Genomic DNA, 12,309 nt, shown 5'->3' on the forward strand with positions numbered 1-12,309 from the left:
ACCAATCAAAGAAAAAGTCTAATAGCCTTAGGGCATATTTATTATGCTGTCTAAAACAAAATTTGCAGAAAAAATGGTGTAAAAAGCTGTGTAAAATAAATGGCACATTTATCAAGCTGTTTTTATTTTATGGCATGCGAACGCCAGATTTTCTGCTGTTATTTTACACTGCGTCAGATCTTTGTAAGTAAGTCCTGGTGGAAATTTCTCAGAAACAAAAAGCATGTTAAGAAATGTCACCTGTTTTTACATGGCGATGCCTGGTAATGTGTCGTGAATTATTGTGCCGTTTTTTTAAACCACATAATAAACATGCCCCTTAGTGTACTAGCACTTGTACATAGCCGTTTGTAATTAAACACTCTAGTGTTTTGCTAATATAATACTGTATGTTGTACTTCCAAAAATCAGGATTAAGTATGCTATGAAATTGAAGAAAGAAATTCTAACTGGTATGTACTGTTCTTTTAAACATCTAAGCAATGATACAAAATTGACAAATTTTTGGTAGATTTTGGTAAAAAAAATTTAAACAATAATTTGTTGAATGTGGGTTATATACTGTATCTAATTTTGTAGGGCTTATAACACCAACAAAAGTATGCCTAATGAAACAAAAAGTAATTATAAGCAACTTTCCAATACGTCATCTGTAAATTTAATTAAAATTGAAAGTAGTAATTGTACAGGGCCCTTTCTGCACCTTGTAACCCTGCCACTATGTAGACTGTACCTCTAAATGAAAATAAACTTAGGGGGAATTCATGAGATGCCCAAATGCCACTCACTACCTGCCCACTCTGAACATTACAAAGCCAACACAAGTAGCATGGGGTGCAGATTTGTGCTCCATTCTAGAACACAACCACTACATTACCTAATACATAGCCTTGACTTTTGTTAACAGTAACACTACAAATGGAAAATGTATCAAAGTGATTAAAATATAATGTATTGTTGCCATACACTGGTAAATGCTGTCTGTTTGCTTCAGAAAGACTAGTATAGTTTATATAAACAAGCTGCTGTGTAGCCATGAGGGCAGCCATTCAAGCTGGAAAAAAAGTAGAAAAGGCACAGGTTACATAGTAGATAACAGATACACCCTGCAGAATATCTTGGTGTTTTATTAGTTATCTGCTATTAAACCTGTGCCTTTTCTCCTTTTTCAGACTGAATGGATGTCCCCATAGCTACTCAGCAGCTTATTTATCTAAATATAGTACCAGTATGGGGCCCATTATCTGGAAACCCATTATCCAGCTTCGAATTACAGAAAGGCTCCCATAGACTTAATTTCATCCAAGTTTTAAATTTTTTTAAAAAGTATTTCCTTTTTCTCTGTAATAATGAAACAGTACCTTGTACTTGGTCCAATCTAAGAAACAATTAATCCTAATTGGAAGCAAACCCAGCCTTATTTAATGTTTACTTGATTTTCTAGTAGACTTTAGGTATGAGGATCCAAATTACAGAAAGATCCATTATCTGAAAAATCTCAGATCCCGATAATTCTGTATAACAGGTCCCATACCTGCCTTCTGCTACAGTTTTTCAGTAGCCACCAGTGCAAAGCATGGAAAGGGACAGATATACTGCTTCCAATAGTACATACATTTACAAATTACTTTAAAAACACATGCAAAGTGAAGCCTTCTGAAATTAGAAGTTATTTACTTGTCTCATGCCATACACACAGCACTGCCTAGATACCAAAAATGAGAGTTTTAATTCTCCTATAAGGCATCATGGGCAGAGACATGCAAAAGTTTTAGAATAACAATTTCTTTTATTAATCAAAATTTTATTTTGGGGTTTACATCAGAGCCAGGGCAAGTTAGATGAAACCTGTACTCTACTGTGTGTGTCCCTGCCCCTCCCATACACAAGCATATACACATGGGATGACTTTGCCAGGTGCAGGCCCGAAAGTGCCTGGAACCAATAATCTTGCCGGCAATTGAGACCCTCCACTGCCTGAACTAGGTTAGCACAAGCAGAAGAAGTATGTGCCCAACGCCCCCCACCTTTGCACCCTAGGCATGTGCCTCTTCTGCTTACCCCTAGTTCCAAATCTGGTTTACATCCCCTTAAACTGTTATATCATAGTTTTCCTGTTCTGCTAATATATGCTTTATATTTTTTGTAAGCCAGCGATAAGCACTTTAGGGCTTGTTTTAAAAACGCAGCCTTGGATCTAAACGTTGTGGTAATTTCAGGGCTTCCACAGTGGGCTGCATTAATAGCCGCAATAGACTTGCAGCTAAACAATTACATGCAAATGTCAATTTAACAACAAGCACTGGAAATGATGCAATCGCAACAATTGTGTCCTTTACCTGTACCTTGTAAAAATTCTAAATTGTGCAGCATTTATGCTAAAATTATGGGGACAACTCTGCATTATGTAATAAAAACACAGAGATTTGCTTTTCAAAATGAACTTTGTGCAATGCACTTGAATTCATAAATGAGTCCATTTTACTTAATATAAATATATGTTCTACAATTAGCAAACATATATCTGTGATTGCATATAATATCACATAAATTGTTTTTTAGATTTATTGTTGCAGAGCCATTATCATATTTACAATATTATAATATCCTGGCTGCCTACAATTGACAATAGATGTTAATGCTTAAACTAAAGTATACAGTGTAAATACCAATTTCAATGTAGTAATGGTGTATACTCAGTCATCTGTAGTCGTTTTTTGAAAGCAATATTCCACATGCAAAAAAGCCAATTATTACTATTGCATGCTCATTTCAGTTTTTGTAAAACCCTGCATCTCCCATATATGTTTACCTCTCTGCTCTGTAAGGAGTAAAGCGAATCAATTGCCTGTTATTTGATCCTAAGCTTTTTTGAATGAGCCTGGCCTCCTGCAAACAAAGTGATTGGGGCTTGGTATTTGTTTAAAAGTTACTAGCAACCTTAGTCCAATGCTAAAACAGGAAATAGTTTTTCCTGGAGACAGCAAGAAACAATCCAGACAGACAAGTACAGGTATGCAAGCAAGAAAATTATTGTAGTCTACTACTGTATATATTCTTTTTTACATTTACTTTTTATTGCTTCTACATTTATATGATACAGATCAGTTTGCAAGAATGTGTTGAACCATAGCAAAACAAGGTGTTAAAACAATATAAAAAATACAATGGAAGTGAGCCATTTAAACTAACACAAAAAGATGTTGGCCACTGTTAGTGCTGCAATAAAATGTATAATTACTCTTAAAGCAACATGGCTTTCTTGTACACAGGAACATGTCTTGGTAGACAGGAATATGTCATGATATTTTTTTCATGGTAATATTTTACACATTCTTTTTAATGATGCTAATAGTCAGGGAATCTGATTTCATTTGTTTTACTTTTTCGAACAGAAATTCATCCCTGTTTCTATTTGTCCTAAGGGCACATTTACTTACGCGCAAGTCGTCTCACAGCAATGTCAGACGCTATTTTGTGACAAAAATGCGTAATTATCAAAATGCCAAATTATGTCTTGGCAAAAAAACACTGGCCTGCTTTTGCCAGGCGATGATTGGTTGGAGTAAAAATGTCATGACAAATTCTTCCTAGTGAAACTTTGTTAAATTAATTATGCTTACGCCAATTTAAATTCAGTGTTTAGATAAAGGTCACATGTATGTATTTATAAGAGATGCTATGAAATTGCTGGAAGTGGCCACTTTTTATTAATAATGTCCAAGGAAGCAAAACGAAGACAGAGATCCTCTATTGTCCTAGGACATGAGCCCACCCTAAAACAAATGTGACATGAGCTTTAAATGCTAAAAAAAGTGTAAATAAGATATTTTTAACAGTTACAACTTGTAAACATAATCCCACTTTAAATATGAAAAAAACGCCAGCATTTTGATTTTTGCTTACGACTTTTTTGGAATACAGCATATGATGTCACTGACATAATAATGTTGAGGATGTAGCTTCATTCTATTCATGTGCCAGTCAGAACCTGGCGAAATTGACTTTGGCAAATACGTATCAAATAGAAACTTTTACATTTTGATAAATAAGCAGATTTTCACATGTTCGCCTGAGCAAAAATTTGCCTGGTGAAACAGAACGATAGTTCTCTAGCAACGAGGTATTTTGCTAGCGAAGTGTGTTTCTCGTATTTTAGTAATCAGGCGTTATGGCTGCGAATTGTGTTTCTAACGAGAATTTGGATATGATGCATTCACATTTTTTTACATACTTTTTATTCCCATGGAATGTCATCCTTTTGTTGTGTTACCAGGTGTTTAACCAGTTGAACATAGTATTTTCTTGCTAACAGCATAAAGAAAATGATGGGAGCTTGAGGTTCTTCAACTAGCAATATACTTTACTCACATGGCAAACAACATCATAATTGCTACATGCCATCTCTCTTTCTTTAAAGATTCTAATTAGGACTATACTTAATTATGTGCAGCAACATAGAATGTGTATTTATTAAAGGTAAATGTGGGCATGTATGTAATCTTGGCTTCTCTGTTGATACAGGCTCGCACATGACACAGTACATCCTACAGTATTTTGCTTCTGTTCGATAGAGATAACATCTAAGGTATACCTTTCTTTCTTTGCGCTTGTTCCACCAATAATGTTACAATTATTTTGCATCTGCTTTGCATACCCAGAGAAACTGCATACTTAGAACTCTTTGATTTAGATTATACTTTCTAGCCTTTCTACATTTTTTTTTTTTTTTTGTTATTTGCATTAGGACAGAGATCAGGCACAAATGAGTTTAGCAACCTTATTAATTAATTAATGTCACTTGAAAAGCTGTATGCTGTAATGCTGTAGAGAGCTCTCAGAGGGCTTTGTCTTTCTTTCTAATGTTGACTATACACTGACCATATGTACTGTATGGTCAACTATGTTCCTATGGTAAGGGGGTTATTTACTAAAATCCAAACTTATCTCATAATTTAAATGAAAAAAGCTCAACCAAACTAACATCCCTGATTTTGCCTTATTTATTAATAAAATAACTCAAATAAATCATATAGGGAAAATAACAGATAAAATCAAATGAAAACCGTACAGTTTTTTTTGGACTTTTTTCCCAAATCGCTAGATTTTTTCAGGATTTTGCCTGAAAATGTCAGATTATCAGGCTAAACCCAGCACTAACCACAATAACTTCCAATTGGAATAGGGGCAGCTCCCATTGACGTATACATGACCTTGACCGTTCTGCAGCATCAGGGTATAATAAATCTCGAAAAATTCAAGTTTTCTTTTCCACAAAAAATTTGAGTTTTTGCACCAAAAAGCCCAACCAGGTCTAAACCTGGTTTAGTAAATAACCCCCCTAAATGTCAAACTGATCATTGGGGCCAGACTCTGATGTTTATTTCTGATATGACTGGCCCACTCAGTGTAAGTGCTGCTGGTTTTTATTTTGTCCTGTTCACTGGTGGCTGATCAGTCAAATTGATCACTGAGGTGGTTTGCACAATCATAGGTAAATATTATGAAAACAATCTATTTTTATTTACCCAGATTAGCATATGGTACTAACTTGTTGCTCTGTATTGCTCTCAGTTTTTACATTCTACACTTATCAAAGATGTGACAAAAAAGATGAAATATAAACCTTTGGGGGCCCATTTACTTAGCTCAAGTGAAGGAATAGAATAAAAAAAACTTAGAATTTCGAATGATTTTTTTGGTTACTTCGACCATTGAATTGGCTACTTCGACCTTCGACTACGACTTCGACTCGAACGATTAGAACTAAAAATCGTTCGCTATTCGACCATTCGATAGTCGAAGTACTGTCTCTTTGAAAAAACTTCGACCCCCTACTTCACCACCTAAAAAACCTACCGAAGTGCAATGTTAGCCTATGGGGAAGGTCCCCATGGGCTTTCTAATGTTTTTTAGGTCGAAGAAAAATCGTTCGATTGATGGATTAAAATCCTTCGAATCGATCAATTTGAAGGATTTTATCGTTCGATCGAACTATTTGCGGTAAATCCTTCGACTTCGATATTCGAAGTCGAATGATTTACATTCTGCAGTCGAATATCAAGGGTTAGTTAACCCTCGATATTCGACCCTATGTATATCTGCCCCTTGATGATTGCCCACTATAAACAAGTGTACTCTCCACTGCATACATATAAGGATATGTCATGTGATGTGATGAAATGTGTGCTTTCATTTCTCAGGACTGGATGGTTGCTATGTGATCTTAGACCTGAGAAAACATCTTATTACCCTAAAAATGAGTTTGTTTGACCCCTGTTGGCCTCATACTTCCTATACTGCATATAGTGATTTGTTAATTATTCTATTATTATTAGTGTTTTCATTTCTCTTTTTGAGCTCCCAAAACATGTCCACATTTAGGCATTTTGGGTTGTTTTGATCATGCTAGCCCAATGTGCGTGTATGTCACTGTGGGGGGAAATGGGACATACCGACCATCCTGTAATACTACTGGATCCCAGTCAGACCAGTGTTGCAGATGAGGAAATTGGAAGAGTTGCACTTTTCGATATTCCCATGGATGTTGGATCTGATTGCTTTAGGCTCATTTATCAACACTAGACAAATTTGCAGCTGGGCTATAACCGATAGCAACCAATCAGTGAGCCTGAGTACCCTTGTGCTTCTGCCTTTCCAATTATCTTATAATTTGTAGGGTGGCCAATATTTACTATAGATAGATAGATAGATAGATAGATAGATAGATAGATAGATAGATAGATAGATAGATAGTAATATTTATCTGAACGTTAAATATTTTCTGTCAACAAATAGCAACATTCCTCTGTTCTGTAACATTTCATATAGAGATGTATAAATAATGCAATGTGCACTTTCAGTCCTAAACAGAAACAGCTTGTAGAATCTGTTAAATCTAATTAATTTCAACTTTAGGGAATTTACCAGTTGTTCAAATTGCGTGCATCATCTCTTGGGATGAGTCAACCGTTTGCCTGTATTTTGAGCAAAACATTCTCAGTCAACAGAAAAAACTGAAAGTAACCTTTATAACAAAGAAACACTTTAGGAAGCACTTTTCTGTTATGCTAATTACGAATGTCATTTTGTTCACTAACAATCATGTTTTACTAAAAGGCTTCTGCATTCTTCTGTTTATTATGCATACGCTTGTCTGAAATAAGAAAAAGGGACTTCTGGGTACAGCTGCACTGATATCCACAAAAAGCTACACCCTTGCTGAGTGTACATTCATATATGTATATGTTTCCTGGGTATACAAGAGGGTTTTACACTGATTAGCGTTTCTATCTCGCTTCTTGTGATGGTTCCCTGGATGCTCCGTCTCTGGCACCCTATATAGATCCAATGTATTGTGAAATGTGGGAATCACTCACAACGGTAGGTTACCTGCAATTCAGCTGTTTATTGTGTAACCACACTACATGTTTCAGGCCTATTGGCCCTTTTTCAAGTATGTACAACCAAGTGTGAAATTAACATATTTATACACCACATGTGTTGCTGTCCCACCCACCAATTAACAACAAACAGGGTAGTTAACCCTTAAGTTCTTATTTACATCTTGGAGAAATTCTTAAGTGGTAAAGTTTGTGTGCCACTATTCAATGTCCATGTTTGAAATTGTCCATCTCCATATGTATGGCACAGTGTTTATTCAAAACGAAATCACAGCACCATCCAAAGCGTATTTTTCTTAAAAAGCCTTTATTGCATTTTCTGGCTTAGATCTCAAATGAACAACGTTTCAGGCCTATGTGGCCCTTTATCATAGGCCTGAAACGTTGTTCATTTGAGATCTAAGCCAGAAAATGCAATAAAGGCTTTTTAAGAAAAATACGCTTTGGATGGTGCTGTGATTTCGTTTTGGCATATTTACCCGGTTGGAGTGGACAACCCTGCACGTGCATCATCTCGATAAATTGTTTGGTTTGGGTGAGTGCTGACCAATTTTCCCTGTGTTCTATTTCCACGTGGTCTTGTGCACCCCCACCAACTAAAATGACTTTCGCAACTTGATAAAGGGCCACATAGGCCTGAAACGTTGTTCATTTGAGATCTAAGCCAGAAAATGCAATAAAGGCTTTTTAAGAAAAATACGCTTTGGATGGTGCTGTGATTTCGTTTTGGCATATTTACCCGGTTGGAGTGGACAACCCTGCACGTGCATCATCTCGATAAATTGTTTGGTTTGGGTGAGTGCTGACCAATTTTCCCACAGTGTTTATTCATCCTTGAAAGGGTCACAAAAGTTTTTCACAGTGAAATTAAAAAAAAATCTATACATAGGTTTCCTGTATATATATATATATATATACAGATGAAGCCACTTGGATTTGTGAGTTAAATGCGTCATGACTCAGAGTTAATTGAAGAAACTGTGTTATCTAAAGTTATCTTAACTCATTTAATGCATTTAACCTTTTCATTAGCATACCAAAGCACCATTGTTCACAATGGTGAATGCTTTAATTAGATGGGATGTTGTGACACAGTTTTCTGTGTTAAATGAGATAAATGGGATATCTGTGTTTAGTTATTCTGTGTCAAACAGACAAACCAAAGTGGCTGCATCTGTATATATATATATATATATATATATATATATATATATATATATATATATATATATATATATATATATATATATATATATATATATATATATATATATATATATAGTATTAGGGTGGGTGGCACACCGCTTCTCAACTTCACCCAGTTGCACGGTTAAAGTATCACATATGCACTCTCAAATGAACCAGCAACACAGGGATATTTTTCAAAAGTAGAAAGTGTATTTAGTGAAGCATGTTCCAGCCAACGTAACGTTTCGGTCCCTACCGGGAACTTTCTCAAGGCCTCTTGAGAAAGGTCCTGGTAGGGACCGAAACGTTACGTTTCGGTCCCTATATACATATACACATACACACACACACATGGTACTGCTCTGTTCTGAGCCTACCCTGAAGAACTTGAACAAACATAATTTATGCCCTTATTTATAACATTCTTGTCTGTTGTTTCACCTTAGGTGTTATTAAATTTTATCTTACCATTAGCAGGTTTCTATATTATGAGTACTATAACGAAATTTATTCTTGACTGGGCTGTCTTCAATATCTGTGGAGGAAAATGAGTAGTTTATTATCCTAAAAATGGTATGATGCTCCAGTGATCATTCATGCCTATTGGGACCATTGTATTCATTTTTTTAATCCAATAGGCTTCTTTTTGGGCCAGTATTTTTTTAATGTCACCTCCCCTACTAGGCATTTTTATCTGCTCTAAAACCATCCATTTCAATTGGCTTACATTGTGTCCCATATGAAAATGTCTAGAGACGGATGTATCTGTAGCTGTTCCCATTTTAAAATTTCTGATGTTTCCCCTGTGTTCTTTGATTCGATCTTTGACTGCTCGAATGGTTTGGCCGATATATGCTAGTCCACAAGGGCATTTTAGAATATAGACTACGTATTTGGAATCACAAGTAGTGTAGTGACTCAATTTAATTTGTGTACCCTTAGTTGGATGACTAACTGTGTTTCCTTTTACAATTGAGGCACAACATATGCGGTTTAGGTTTCCTGGGTATACAATTATCATCACAGGCAATTCAGAAAATGCCCATTACGCTGCAAATAGACAAAATTCATCAGAGTTTTTCATACAGTATCTTTGCTTCTAATGCAGCAATTGTGTTACCTGGTAAAACCATATAGTTATCTGGCACCTGTAACTGCTTGGATAATTCCACCTTGTATGTCACCAAAGTTTCAACTCCCTTATATATTCCTTTTAAATAGTTATGTTAGATGTTAGTATTCCCCAAGTGGATGGCTTGGAATTTATATGAGCATGTTTTATATTCGTGTTGCTGTGTTTAGGTATTTTATCTATGTTAAATACAAAAGGGGGGTTGTGGGAGCACCCGCATTGCTAAGTAGAAATGTATATAAGTATAAGGGAAGTGCCACTGACATAACCAAATGGGTCAGTGCACATTCCCTGGGCCCCTGTCTAAGTAATTTAGTAGATATGCAAGTGCATGTGTTCACAAAGACAGGGGTTTTTAGTTACAAAGTTATGATCATAAAGTTGAAAAGCCACCATACCACGTCAAGGTAAACCCCATATGGCGGTCCCTAACTTGTTTACCTCCAGTCATAGTATTGAGGATCCTGTGCCTCTCTGCATAATAGCATTAGTTAAAGTAGAAGTCTGCTGAACCTTGGTTTCTGTGTGAGGGCTAAATCCTCCCCCACTGCTAACTTGCAGCTTTTAAGAGAGAGTGATTGCCCAAACCAACACCAATTTTTTAAAAAAAGTGTATTAATATGGTGCGGTTAAAAACATAGGGCCACAATTTTATCTATGTTGCCTAAACATAGACCCACAATTTGTGTCCAATTGAGCATTAGGTTACAAGTACAGGTAAGGGACCTGTTATCCAGAATGCTTGGGACCTGGGGTTTTCCAGATAAGGGGTCTCTCTGTAATTTGGATATCCATAATTTGTCTACCAAAAAATAATTGAAACATTAACTTGGTTTGCCTCCAATAAGGATTAATTATATCTTAGTGAGGAACAAGTACAAATCATTGTTTTTTATTATTGAGCAAAAGGAAATAATTTTTTTAAATTATTTACTGATAATAGAGTCTATGGGAGACTTCCTATAATTCGGAGTTTTCTGAATAACAGCTATATATATATATATATATATATATATATATATATATATATATATATATATATATATATATATATATATATATATATATATATATATATATATATACATACACACATACATACACACATTATATTTATATAAAAGGGTCTTTAGCCATGAACAAAAAAATAAATTTTTTGAGGTTTCAAAAAGAAAATAATTGCAATACAATACCATTCTCAGTAATTCCAGTAAGAATTCAGAGGGGGGGGCAACAGGAGTATTATGGGTCAGAGCTTGTCTACATGCAAATAATCTCTCTTCATGAGGAATGACGGTATATACTGTAGGCTATTTACATCTAGACTAGCCAGGATTACGTCGCTAGGTAGATTTTCAAGTTGTGCCAGATGCTGAATCAAATGGCTAGTATCTCTAGTGTATGATTCCATTTTCTGTACTAGAAGTAATAGTCAATATATCGGGAAACCGGTTGCCATAAGGAGTCTATGGCTAAAATTATTGGCTGACAAGGCGGGTTAGTGGTGGATGTAAGTATTTTGGGCAGCGTATAGATAAAAGGGACTTCAGGGTGACCTGTTGTCAAAAAGTAAAAGATGTTTCATCAATCAACCCCCTTATTTTATCACAATGTCATGTATTCTTAAGGAATTTTTTGAACTGTAAAACCTCTGAGTTTCTGATATGTGGATCTATCAGACAACTGTGTAAGGTGCTCAGATCTATAGCAATTTTTGTCAAGAAGAACAATAGCGCCTCCCTTATCTGCTGGTCTGATAATCAAATCAGGACCTGTGTGTAAAGTCTTACTGGCTTCCTTTATGCTTCTATTAAGATTAATGTTTAGTTTAATGTTGTAATTCAACTTGTAAAGGGCAATGCAGTAATCTTGTGTAGGTTTCGATAGTTTAATAGTTGTTAGAAGGTGGATTGAATCTAGATTTGGCACGAAAAAGGGGTGTGGCATGATATTGGTTTCAGTTTGACAAAGTGTTCCCTAAGTTTGAGCTGTCTATTAAATTTCACAATATCGATATGAGAGGTGAGTGTATTAGTGGCCATAGTGGGGACAAAACTGAGGTCCCTCTGTAGGAGAGATGTTTCACCAGTGGAGAGGGGGCGATGGCTTAAATTAAAATTTACAGTTTCCTCCCTTTGGGGGATTTTGTCCTCCCTTTTTGGTGTGGGTTCTCTGCCTTTTTGGGCTCTTGTTTTTATCCCTAAAAAAGTAGTGTCAGTACTGCATGAAGTGCTAGGGTTGTCACAGTCTGAGGAACATCCAGAGCTATCAACTGTGTCAAAATGAATAGTGCTACAACTGCTTTTTTAATTGAAAAAAAGGCTCCCATGTTGCCAGTTTCTTAAAAACATGTGATTTTTTACATTACCTTTGGTCGAATGGTCATGGTAACTACTACTACTACACTATGTTGCTTACAAACACAGGCACAACTAAAATGAATAAACGATATACTTATGTTTATGTCCTTAAATAGACAGTGTGGCTGCTCAGATACCTTTGGTTTATGTGGAAGGAGAGGGGAAGGATAAAATAGTTTTATAGTTGCATTTGTCAAGTGTCTTTATTTGTCATGCATCATTTTTG

At 35.7% G+C, this 12,309-nt stretch overlaps 1 protein-coding gene across 1 annotated transcript in view; it reads left to right on the forward strand.

Annotated features, from left to right (window-relative positions):
- The first annotated feature begins 2,960 nt into the window (after positions 1–2,960).
- The window catches only part of LOC108712236, a 114,272-nt gene continuing 104,923 nt past the window's right edge, over positions 2,961–12,309 (forward strand). The window contains exons 1-2 of the mRNA XM_018254396.2: positions 2,961–3,013; positions 4,525–4,588. The gene's annotated coding sequence lies outside the window, so the exon portion shown is untranslated. The remainder of the gene's footprint in view (positions 3,014–4,524; positions 4,589–12,309) is intronic.

The sequence above is a fragment of the Xenopus laevis genome, chromosome 1L (assembly GCF_017654675.1).
Source record: "Xenopus laevis strain J_2021 chromosome 1L, Xenopus_laevis_v10.1, whole genome shotgun sequence".
NCBI lineage: Eukaryota > Metazoa > Chordata > Amphibia > Anura > Pipidae > Xenopus > Xenopus laevis.